The sequence below is a fragment of the Rhinopithecus roxellana genome, chromosome 11 (genome assembly GCF_007565055.1).
Source record: "Rhinopithecus roxellana isolate Shanxi Qingling chromosome 11, ASM756505v1, whole genome shotgun sequence".
Taxonomy (NCBI): domain Eukaryota; kingdom Metazoa; phylum Chordata; class Mammalia; order Primates; family Cercopithecidae; genus Rhinopithecus; species Rhinopithecus roxellana.
In genome coordinates this window covers 62,452,105-62,463,862 of record NC_044559.1, presented here as the reverse complement: position 1 = coordinate 62,463,862, position 11,758 = coordinate 62,452,105, and positions in this window count along the sequence as shown.

Here is an 11,758-nt window from a genome sequence, read left to right as displayed (position 1 = left end):
CCATATGGAACACATAGTTTGTTTTTTAGACCTCCCAATAATAGAAAGAGGTAATTCCCATATACCAGCAAATATTGGGACACCTACCAGGTGCTTCACAGAATAACCCGAATTTTATTTTATTTTTATTTATTTATTTATTTATTTTGAGACGGAGTCTCCCTCTGTTCCTCAGACTGGAGTGCAGTGACATGATCTCGGCTCACTGCAACCTCTGCAGAATAGCCCGAATTTGTCTAGGTAGAGGGACATTGAGAAGGAGCCAAGACCCAGCTCTGCCTGACTCCTACAATTTTCCCCTGCAAAACATCCTTCTGGCCTCTGAGGCATCACAAAAAAACAGCACCTTTTTCAAAGAGAAAATGCATGGGACAAACAGCCCTGGAGCATGAAAAAAGGCAGACTTACAGCTTATCTGCTTTTTCTTTCCTTCTTTTCCCTTATCAAGACTCCACACTCCAGAATCTTTTTTTGCGCATCCTCTTGAGGGTAGGGGATCTTATCCCAATTCATTTATTTAATGATTCAATCAACAAATATTTGGGAGCCTATTAAGTGGCAGTACTGTTCTAAGCTCTATGGACAGAGCAGTGACTACTATGGCATATAGTGTTCACCGTCATGGAATTTAGTCTGCATTGGAAACTTGACTAATATGGCTGACGTTGTTACAACCTCTTCCCAGCCCATAGAGTAAAGGTAAAGCAATAGAAAATACCCTGACATTTTATAATTACATTGTTTTGTTTTTGAGACAGAGTCTCGCTCTGTTGCCCAGGCTGGAGTGCAGTAGCACAATCTCAGCTCACTGCAACCTCTGCCTCACGAGGTGCTCAAGCGGTTCTCCTGCCTCAGCCTCTCGAGTAGCTGGGATGACAGGCATGCACCACCATGCCTGGCTAATTTTTTGTTTTTTTAGTAGAGACGGGGTTTCGCCACATTGGCCAGGCTGGTCTTGAACTCCTGGTCTTAAGGGATCTGCCCTTCTCTGCCTCCCAAAGTGCTGAGATTACAGGCATGAGCCACTGCACCCGGCCGGATAATTGTTTTCAATTATCTATTGCTGCATAAATTGCCTTAAAACTTTCTGCTGTCTTCCTCTTGGGACCCAGGCACTGTGTAAAGAAGTTTGGGCCGGACCACTGAATGATGAGCAACCACAGCAAGAAAGGAGTCCCTAACCATTTTAGCTACTTTAACTGAGGTCCCAGACATGTGGGAAGCCATCTTGGACATTTCAGACCCAGCCAAACTCACAGCTGAATAAAGCACATGTCTGACCTGAACTGATACCATGGGGGCCACTTAAAACTTAGTGGCTCAAAACAACTACCACCATTTACTTCCTCACAATTCTGCAACTGGGGAAGGGCACAGCTGGGCAGGTTGGCTCCCTCATGACATCAGCTAGGGTCTGACATGTGCTTTATTCAGCTGTGAATTCAGCTGGGCCCGGAGTGTCCAAGATAGCTCACCACATGTCTGGGACCTCAGCTAGAGTAGCTAAAAATGGTTAGGAGCCTCCTTTCTTGGTGTGGTTGCTCATTGTTCAGTGGTCCAGCCCAGGGTTCTTTACACGGTGCCTGGATCCCAAGAGGAAGACAGCAGAAACTACAGGGTCTCTTAAATCCTGGGTTCAGAAGTTCCAGAATGTCATTCCACCTTATTCTCTTGACCAAGCAAGTCACAAGGACAGCCCAGATTCAAAAGGAAGGGAAAGATACTCTACTCTTTGATGGAAGTAGCGGCTGGGATAAGAGAAATTGTTGCCAGTCAATTTGGGGAATAGTCTATCATGATCCATCCTCCAGCTACAACAGTATACATATGCACATATATGCACGTGTGCGCACAAACACACACACACGACATACAGAATACATTCGCTCCCTTTCTCCAAAACTATTATTCTGTATAGCATCAGTGTTAAAGTTCAAGATCTAGTAATATATACCAGGCTCAGATGTGGATGAGGCATTTCAGATGCAGCTTCTCTTCATCTGGAGACCTGTTACCTAAAAGACAAGTTACATACACAACATAAAATACTGAAAAGGGGATAGGATAACTGCAGTAGACACGCCTGTTTGAAAATGGGGAAAATGGAGGGCAAATGGCAGTCATTAGTCCATAGCAATTCTGAAATCCCGCCAAGCACTGTTACCAGTCCTCTGAGGATCAAGTTCCCCATTAGTACCTAGGTTGGCCTCCCTCAGAATAGTTTCCCAATGCATTGTTCTCAAGAGCTCTTAGTTCCACCCTCTGGGGTCTAGACCAGGATCTCTGAATCAATTTTCCTTTTTCATAAGAAACTGCCTTCCTTGAACAGAGGCTTCAGAAATAACACAACACATCTACAGCCATCTGATCTTTGACAAACCTGACAAAAACAAGAAATGGGGAAAGGATTCCATGTTTAATGAATGGTGCTGGGAAAACTGGCTAGCCAGATGTAGAAAGCTGAAACTGGATCCTTTCCTTACACCTTATACAAAAATTAATTCAAGATGGATTAAAGACTTAAATGTTAGACATAAAAACTCTAGAAGAAAACCTAGGCAATACCATTCAGGACATAGGCATGGGCAAGGACTTCATGTCTAAAACACCAAAAGCAATGGCAACAAAAGCCAAAATTGACAAATGGGATTTAATTAAACTAAAGAGCTTCTGCACAGCAAAATAAACTACCATCAAAGTGAACAGACAACCTACAGAATGGGAGAAAATTTTTGCAATTACCCATCTGACAAAGGGCTAATATCCAGAATCTACAAAGAACTTAAACAAATTTACAAGAAATAAATCAAACAACCCCATCAAAAAGTAGGCAAATTATATGAACAGACACTTTTCAAAAGAAGACATTTATGCAGTCAACAGACACATGAAAAAATGCTCATCATCACTGGCCATCAGAGAAATGCAAATGAAAACCACAATGAGATACCATCTCACACCAGTTAGAATGGTGATCATTAAAAAGTCAGGAAACAACAGGTGCTGGAGAGGATGTGGAGAAATAGGAACACTTTTACACTGTTGGTGGGAGTGTAAACTAGTTCAACAATTGTGGAAGACAGTGTGGTGATTCCTCAAGGATCTGGAACTAGAAATACCATTTGACCCGGCCATCCCATTACTGGGTATATACCCAAAGGATTATAAATCATGCTACTATAAAAACACACACACAAGTATGTTTACTGAGGCACTATTCACAATGGCAAAGACTTGGAACCAACCCAATTGTCCATCAATGATAGACTGAATTAAGAAAATGTGGCACATATACACCATGGAATACTATGCAGCCATACAAAAGGATGAGTTCATGTCCTTTGTAGGGACATGGATGAAGCTAGAATCCATCATTCTGAGCAAACTAACACAAGGACAGAAAACCAAACACCGCATGTTCTCACTCATAGGTGGGAACTGAACAATGAGAACACTTGGACACAGGGCAGGGAACATCACACACCAGGGCCTGTCGTGGGGTGGGGGGATGGGGGAGGGATAGCATTAGGAGATATACCTAATGTAAATGACGAGTTAATGGGTGCAGCACACCAACACAGCACATGTATACATATGTAACAAACCTGCACGTTGTGCACATGTACCCTAGAACTTAAAGTATAATAAAAAAATAATAACAAAACAAAACAAAAAATAAAGTAGATATAAATATAAGTGCAGAACTGCTTTGAGTGGCTACGCCGGGCACATCACTTGTGGGTTAGCCCTGCTCTGCAAGGAGCACTACCTCTGCTGCAGTACACTGCCGCTTCAATAAAAGTTACTACCACCACCAAAAAAAAAAAAAAAAGAATCTGCCTTCCTTTTACAGTTAAATAACTCTCTCACCCTGCTTCCTGCCTGTAGGAAGTTGGGGGCTTGGAAGGTTTTTCATTTTGAACTGTCTCTTCCTTAGTCCAAGCTGGTGCAATTTTATCCATATAACTCTTTAAAATTTTGTGACTCTTACTGGAGTTCAATTCTTGCCCACAAAGCAACATCTATAATTCTTTCAAAAACAAGCCTCTCTGCCTGTAGTCCTGGCACTTTGGGAGGCCAAGGTGGGAGGACTGCTTGAGGCCAGCAGTTGGAGACCAGCCTAGGAAACATAGTGAGACTCTGTCTCTGAAAAAAATTAAAAATTAAAATTTAAAATTTAAAAAAACCTCTCTTTACTGTGGACCTGTAGAGGTAACTACTGTGGGACAACACTTAAGATTCTTAGAAGACCTTTTGTCTAGATGAGGGCAATATCTTAAATATTTTAGAGGTCTTAGCACCGAGTCTTGATAGGATCTTTACCTTGAGGCCAATTCTACAGGCAGGCCCTTGAGGCCATTTCTTACTTTGAGAATCTTTCTGGCATAAAAAGACTCTGCATAAAAATGGGATAGTTCCTTTTTTAACACATCTCTGTCTCTTGTGATATCATCATACATCACTTGTGTATCTTTGTACATCCCTAAAAGAAGCCAACTGTCACTCTGAACATTCAGCCTGAATGTTGCCAAATCCACAAGTTTATTAGGTATACTTTCTATCTTCTGTGTTTTACCATATATCTGGCCACAAGGGTTGTCAAACATTTTGCTGCTGCTAACACCATTTCTCCAACCTTCAATAGCAATTTTCTCACTGCTCTTACAGCTCTATTACAAATCTTTTCCCCAGACTAAGGAGACATATCAACTAAAAGCAAGTGAAGGAACCTGGATTAAATGTTGGAACAGAAAAAGAACATCACTACAAAAACAAGTGAATTTCATATAAGGTTTGTACCTTGTGTTAATTTCCTGGTTTTGATCATTGTTCTGGGGCTATTAATAAGTTATTGGCCAGGAACCATGGCTCATGCCTGTAATTCTGACACTTTAGGAGGCTGAAGTGGGAGGATGGCTTGAACCCAGGAGTTCGAGACCAACCTGGGCAACAGAGTGAGACCCCCCCATCTCCTGAAAGCAGGGAATTTTTTTTTTTTTTTTTTTTTTTGGCAGAATCTCACTCTGTTGCCCAGGTTAGAGTGCAGCAGTGCAATCTCGGCTCACAGCAACCTTCACCTCCTGGGTTCAAGCAATTCTCCTACCTGAGCCTCCCAAGTAGCTGGAATTACGGGCACGTGCCACCACGCACAGCTAATTTTGTATTTTAGTAGAGACAGGGTTTTGCCATGTTGGCCAGGCTGGTCTTGAACTCCTGGCCTCAAGCGATCCACCCACCTCGGCCTCCCAAAGTGCTGGATTACAGGCGTGAGCCACTGTGCCTGGCCAAGAACCCCATCTCTTAAAAAAAAAAAAAAAAAAAAAAGAGAGCTATTAATACTAGGCCTGCTGGATAACAAGCATACATAAACTCCACACCAGGTCAGGCATGGTGGCTCACTCCTGTCATCTCAGCACTTTGGGAGGCCAAGTGGGTAGATTGCTTGAGCTCAGGAGTTCGAGACCAGCCTGGGCAACATGGAAAAATCATGTCTCTACAAAAAATACAAAAATTAGCTGGACATGGTGCTGTGTGCCTGTAGTCCTAGCTACTTGGGAGGCTGAGGTAGGAAGATTACCTGAGCTCCAGGAGGTCGAAGTTGCAGTGAGCATTGATCGCACCACTGTACTGCAGCCTGATGACAGTGAGACCTTGTGTCAAAAAAAAAAAAAAAAAAAAAATTCATACCATTTTTGCAACTTTTTTCTAAGTCTAAAATTTCTTCTAGGCCGCACACGATGGCCCACGCTTGTAATCCCAGCACTTTGGGAGGCCAAGGCAGGCGGATCACTTGAGGACAGGGGGTTTGAGACCAGAATGGCCAATATGGTGAGACCCTGTCTCTAAAAAAAATACTAAAATTAGCAGGGAGTGGTGGCACATGCTTGTAATCCTAGCTATTTGGGAGGCTGGGGCAGGAGAATCGCTTGAACTCGGGAGGTGAAGGTTGCAGTAAACCGAAATCACACCACTGCACTCTAGCCTGGGTAACAGAGTGAGACTCCGCCTCAAAAAAAAATTATTTTAAAATAAAATATTTAAAAACCAAATTAGTTAGGCATGGTGGCTCATGCCTGTAATCCCAGCATTTTGGGAGGCTGAGAGGGAAGGATTGCCTGAGGCCAGGGCAACATAGCAAGACCCCAGTCTCTACAAAAAAATAATAATTAGCTGGGCATGGTGGCTTGTGCCTGTAGTTCTAGCTACTGGGGAAGCTGAGAAAAGATTCAAGGGAGGGGAAACAGACTCCATCTCCTTTTGCTGGGAAGGGTGGCATGTGTGTAGAGGCACGGAGGAATTGTTGGTGGCCGTCTTCCACAATGACCCTAGTCCTCTCCCCTATAGATAACCCCCAAAACAGACCATTTTACATCGTCCTTCTCTCAGGTCAGTTCTGCCTAGAGTATCTGTCATTTAAGAATCCGATCAGCTGACAATTTGATTAGCAACTGAATGTTTTCAGTTGTTTTCTATTTTGCTCCTTAATCTTCCAGTTTCTTAACGTGCTTACTCATCTATTTCACATGTATAATTCTACTCTAGGACTAATGTATTTCCCAAAAGACTCATTAAAATTCAATGAAATAAAACAAAAGTGATAATACATATATATACATGTGTTTGCATAAATACATAGAAATTATCTGGAAGAATAAACAAGAGATGAGATAACACATTGTCTCTGAGGGCAGGATAGAGAGGGAAGGATAGAGAGGGATCTTTCAAGGAAGATAAATTTCTCTTTTTATTTGTTGCTTTTTATATGGTTCAAAGGTTCTTTACAATGATTATTACTTTTATAAGGTAGAAAGGTGATTTCATCCATTAGAATTAAAACTAAAAATATATGTCTATTATCAAGAGAATGTTAAAAAACCAGGAAAGAAGCTTGATTCTAATTTTATTTTAAAATAAATGAGCACCCTAAAGAATTTCCAGAATTTAAGCATAAAGGTCTGTTTGGTGTTTGCTGGACACCATAGGAATACATGGGAATATCTGCCATAAATGGTACATGGTAGAGATGTATGGTAGACAGGCTGTATCTTATCCTGAATACCCTTTCTTCCTCAGATCAATGGTCTTGACCAGATCTATTTTTCACTCTTTGTACTATTCAATAACTTTTCCTGCTCAAAGAAAATGTCCTCCAAAAATAATCATATGACAGCACAGTACCCCACCTTCTTCCATTCAATAGAGTGGCAGACCGCTTTATCAACCAGTGCATAATAGCTAGAAAAAACTTCATAGATCTGCTAGTTTACCAATCTCATTTTACAACTGAAGAAACTGAGGCCCAAAGGGTTTACATGCCCCAGATTACATAGCAACTCAATGAGGGATCCTCAGTTAGAGCCTGGAGAATTCCCTGTTATACCCTATCAGTGAATAAAGATGGTAAGAAAGTCTAGCTTGTATAGAAACATAAACAAGTTAGTTAGAAATTTGACTAGAGATGGCTTTTAATGACATTTTCAAGGCTTGGAAAGGAGTGAACAAAGAAAACAAGGAGACTGCTTAAATAGAGATGATAAATAGGGTTTGGGATGGAGAAAAACAGGTATAAGTGAATGAATGATTCCCGATGTTCACTCTCTAACCTTAAATGTCCTGAAATTAGCCCATGATGCCTTAGTACCTTAAGGATCAAACATTAAAACATGAATAGCCACATGCTGCAAATTTGTTTCTCCTCCTCAGTTCCTAAGATTACTGGGAGAGTGTCTTTCAGACAAGAATATAAGGGAGGCAGCCATTATATGTGGACCAAAGACAGAAAAGGGACTCTTTTGAAAGGAAGGAGGAAGGACTCTTTTGAAAGGAAGGAAACACCAAACCTACAGGGAGCAAGGAGAACGCTGCCACCTGCTGAAGAGTTGGAGTCAGTGAAAATGCTGCCATGCAGTTACAGTCAGCACCTTCATCATGGCTCAAAATTAGAGAACCTCTTCGCAGTCTGAGGCAGGTCAGTGCTGAGAGAAAGCTTAATTCTAGATTTAATCAGGCCAATGTGTGCTGGAGAAAGGTTAGTTTGTCTCTGGTATGAGGTGGTAGAGGTCTGCATATCTGCTTCTCTTTCTTGCACAAATATTTATGCTTATTAGCTTTGAATTTTTTCCCAAAACCTAAATTTCAAAATACTAACATATTCTCGGATGAGTCTAGATAAAAGTGATATAAGAAAAGGCAATACAAGGAACTTTATTCAAGTAATGCATGCACTAAGTTAAAAATTCTCCAGGGCTCACCACTATCCTTCCCTACATAAGTGACTTCCTCCTCTTCCCCCACCCCTGCCTCCGCCACGCCCCACCCCCCAGAGCTTTCCATTTCTTCTTCTTCTATTCATATACAAATATACACACACACACCAAGGACAACTGCAGGAGAGGGCTGAGAGAAAGTTGCCAATCCTTTGTATAAGACCTCAGTCTTTACCTTCTCATCCATCCTTCTACTCTCCTTTCTCCTGCCCTGTCTTGCCATTCTTTCTTCCAATCCCTATTTTTCTCCTCTTGACCTCTATCTTTCAAGATTCCCCTTACTAATATACAAGAAACTGATATGGCTGAGAGATCCCGTGGGAAGGTGATATATACAGGACTGCCAAGTTACACAACTTCAAGGCCACAATTGGTATCATATGTGATGCTGTTGTTTTGTACCTTTTGATTTTTCAACCATATAAATGTGTAGTAGCTTTAACTTATATTTAATCTTTTTTAATCTGACCTTGGTCCCCAATGGTAGACCACTGTTTAATTTCATGGTTACACTAAATAATGAAATAAAGCAGTTCTAGACCCTGCCCAGTTATAAGTCTCTTATTAAACAATGTTTTAGGATCAATAGAATAAGTTCAAAAAATACTCCTATTGTGATTTAGATTTTTCTCTTATAGGAACTTCAGAAAGAATACCATAGAAAAACCTAATGTTGTCAGAACTAGTTTAGGAGGGAAATTTTAACTTTTCTAAATACAATAGAACAGTTCCCTTTTGTAGATTTTGGTTACTTAATTGTACTAAATGTGTTACATTTCATGTGTTTTTTTGTTTTTGTGATGGAGTGCCCAGGCTGGAGTGCAGTGGGGCAATCTTGGCTCGCTGTAAACTCTGCCTTCCGGGTTCAAGCGATTCTACTGCCTCAGCCTCTCAAGTAGCTGGGACTAGAAGTGCACACCACTATGCCAGGCTAATTTTTGTATTTTTAGTAGAGACGGGGTTTCACCATATTGGCCAGGATGGTCTTGAACTCTTAACCTCAAGTGATCCACCTGCCTCGGCCTCCCAAAGTGCTGGGATTACAGGTGTGAGCCACCGCACCTGGCTTAAATGTTTACATTTATTAAAGAAGGTACAGGTTTGCACTGCAGGGAACTCTAAAGAAAAATGAAGTCTGTAAGGAAAGTCATGGTACTTGAAAATTAATTTGGGAATATTTGAAATCCTTAACATAAATTTTATGAAGTCAGGGAACTGGGAGAAAGCTAATGGATAGAAACCGACCATTTTCAGAGAAATAAAAATAACCTCATTTACATACATGGCTCTGAGCCATAAGTCATTTCTGAAATTTCTTTTCTGGACATGGTATCTTTGTCTTGGCTAGCTCCCAGGGTGCAGCCCCAGGCCATTGGCTGCTCCCACTCTTGGGACCACTCTTTTCCTATATCACCTGTTGAAACAAGTAAGAGGGAGGACTTAATTAAGATGTGCTTTATTCTTGTGTTCTTGTAGACTTGTTCATTGTAAAATAGGATTTTCTCCATTTCAAATCTTGTTTATTTTACAATGTTGTGGCATTTCTCCTATTAACTGGTCAACTTTTCCTTATGACTTGAATTTGGCACGTTAAATGTTCTCACTCCTTTAAAGTAGAATTAAACTGAGTCCTACTTGAGAATGGCCATTATTCTGTTTTTGAAATGTACTGTCCTTTGCAACTACATCCAGAAATCTGCAAACCAAAAAATGTTTGCCCTTATTCTTTTTTGTCCTTTACCTTATTCAGGGCAAACATTTTCTGGTTTGCAGATTTCTGGATGTAGCTGCCTTGGTGGTTTAGTGGGCTTGAGTTTGTTTCAGAAGCTAAGTCAAGCGATCCTGACCCCTAGTTCTCCCCAACTGCACAAATTATTTCTAGTAACCTTCTCCACTAGACATGTGTTTATTTTGCAATTAATAAAGGGTAAAGAAGGCCTTAAAGGCATTTGTGCTTCAGGGCACTCAATGTAAATGAATTACAGTGCTCTTTGTATAACATCTTGGTTGATGGTAGACTAATGATGCCCTTTAAAGAAAGAAATGTGGGAATCATGAATAAAAATACTTCCAGAAATTATCAAAAGCCACATTATAGAAAGAAATTCTGTGTCTCATAGAACACTGATGGATTATACTACTCATTGGTCACTAGTTATTTGAATAAGGCGACCAAGGGATTTTCCCAAATTTAGAAGATTCCTATGACTTACATATATGGACCTTCAGAGGGACTGTTCCTGAGTCTTTGAGAGGCACAGCAATGTCCTCAGTGATGTGGCTTCAGTGAAACAGTCACACAACTTAGGAGACTCCAACACAAGCAATTCCACTTTTGGGTATAAGCATCAGAGTAGTGGTCTTCAAACTGGAGAAATAAGGTTCTTAGTTTCAAGAGAATCAATTCCAGATCTTTAACTTCCATATATGCTTTCTTCTAAACCTGATGTGCCTGAGAACTAGTGTAGTCAAGTGGACCTAGTAGTTCCATGTCCCCATCTCCCCTTTCACAGTGCCCTTTATCCCACTTTAAAAGGGAAAAGAATACCCCTCTCCATCTGAACGCTGAAATGATGTACTGCCTGAAAGTGTAAAAACCTGCAAGGAGCTAAAGAGATCATCTGCAATAATGATATTGCTGCTAAGTACCTGAATAATGTATTAACAAACCCTTTTAAAAGTTAACCTGTTTAATATTAATTTTTTTTTCTGGTAAATTGAAAGAGAACCTATTCAAACTATTCATTGAAAAATCATTAAAACTAAGATCACTAAGTGATGTGTGACATATATTTGGGAAGCTTTCAAACAAATGAGTAACATTGCTAAAACAATTCCTCTCACTCACCATCTACTTATGTGAATAATATTACTCAGTGTTTACAATATAAAAGCAAAAACTAGGGATAAATGATCTAATGCTGAACTTGTCTCCTTCTAGGAATATGTAAAATTCATTTTTGATGTATAAACCAATTTTTTAAGCCCAGCTGATTTTTTTACATTTAATAATTATCAAAATTTAAAAGTATTTACTTGATTATACAAAAATACTAATGATAATTTGGAATAATTTTTAACACTGAGGAGCATTACGGTCAAGAAAGTTTAACACAATTTAAATTTTCATATAAAATTTGTTGCATGGAAATATGATACAGTCATCATCAATAAAAGATATCCACACATAATATATGTTATATCCAAATAAAAATCTGTATCAAAATTGGAAAAAAAATTCAAGTTCAAAGAGAAAAAAGAATGATGTAAAATTTCCCATTGTAAAGAAAGCTTGTTCATTTTTTAAATGTTTTGATGGATAATGGCAACAAATTACTATGGTATTTATGAATATTGGATACATTTAAGAATTCTACTTTAAATGCTACATAGGCCAGGCACAATGGCTCACGCCTGTAATCCCAACACTTTGGGAGGCTGAGGTGGGTGGATCACCTGAGGTCAGGCGTTCGAGACCAGCCTGGCCAATA